At 42.4% G+C, this 1,445-nt stretch overlaps 1 protein-coding gene across 1 annotated transcript in view; it reads left to right on the top strand.

The window, feature by feature from the left end:
- SETX (senataxin) overlaps window positions 1-1,445 on the top strand; it is a 77,093-nt gene that overhangs the window by 2,754 nt on the left and 72,894 nt on the right. The window lies entirely within an intron of this gene.

Below are 1,445 nucleotides of genomic sequence, written 5' to 3'. Positions count from 1 at the left end.
TCACCTCAGCCTCCCAAAGACGTGGGATTACAGGCTGAGCCACCGAGCCCGGCTATTATTTGCGTTTCTTAAAATGAATCTCTTTAAAGTAGAGATGCTTTCCTAATACATCAAGTCTAGCAATAACTATATTAAGACACCTAAAATCTAGTTTATTTTAAAATTTTCCCAGTAGTTGCAAAATGTGTCTTTGACTGGTTTTCAGTCAAGGACCACACATTCCATCTCATCTAATTCAAAACAATCTTCAGTTGACACTTGAACAACATGGACTTGAAATGTGCAGGTCCATTTATACGTGAATCTTCCAACCAAACTTGGATCGAAAGTACAGTATTTGTGGGATACAGTACCTGCATATGAGGAGGCCCGGCTGCGGATTTGAGTATGTGTGGAGTTTAGTTTACAGTAAGTCTTCGAAGTGCGAACTTTCAAGTTACAGACTTGAACAATGTACACCTGTGTTATTTCTCTCCACTAGGTGTCAGAATAGCCTGTTAAATGGGTATGTACAATACTATATAGCAGATTGTGTTAGTTGGGTACCTAGGTTAACCTTGTTGGACTTAAAACTAATTGGACTTACAAACGCACTCTTGGAATGGATCTTGTTCGTATGTTGGGGACTGTACCCAGAGATCCTGGAACCAAACCTCCATGTATACTGGGGAATGACTGTATTTGTACACACACAAACATACACTTTTTTTGTTTTTTACCATAAGTTTGACTTGAGGAGACCATGTGTTCGCACTACAGAATAGCACACTTTATGGAGTTTTCAGATTTCATTCTTATGATGTTATTTAACTTGTTTATCTGTCCACTGTATTTTCAGTCCACTGAAAAGTAGTTCTAAAGATATCATTAGGTAAATCAGTTCTCTCTAAGCCAGTAAATTCAAGGTAATTAGTTTTGAAAAATTCTAAGAAGACATTTTTCAAACATTTATTAAAGAAAAATTATGTCTTGGAAAGTATATAAACTTGATGGGTTTTTTTTTGAGTTGGAGTTTCACTCTGTCACCCAGACTGGAGTGCAGTGGCCGCTCCCGGCCACCGCAGCCTCGACCTGCTGGGCTCCGGCAATCCTTCCGCCTCAGCCTTCCAAGTAGCTGGAACTACAGGCGCGCGCTACCACGCCCGGCTAATTTTTTGATTTTTTGTAGAGATGAGGTCTCGCTGCCCAGGTGGGTCTCAAACCCGCGGGCTCAGGCAATCCACTCACCTCAGCCTCCCAAAGGCGCGGGATTACAGGCTGAGCCACCGAGCCTGGCTTAGCTTGATGGTTTTTTTACAAATTAAGCATACTTGTGTAACCAGCTCCCAGATCAAGAAATAAAATATTATTAACCAGCCGGGCTTGGTGGCTCAGCCTGTAATCCTATGCCTTGGGAGGCTGAGGTGAGTGGATTGCCTGAGCCCGTGGTTTCGAGACCCGCCTGG

The sequence above is a fragment of the Carlito syrichta genome, unplaced genomic scaffold, assembly GCF_000164805.1.
Source record: "Carlito syrichta isolate Samal-C Ts95f unplaced genomic scaffold, Tarsius_syrichta-2.0.1 Scaffold169335, whole genome shotgun sequence".
Classification (NCBI taxonomy): Eukaryota; Metazoa; Chordata; class Mammalia; order Primates; family Tarsiidae; genus Carlito; species Carlito syrichta.
This window is presented reverse-complemented; position numbering and strand designations above follow the sequence as displayed.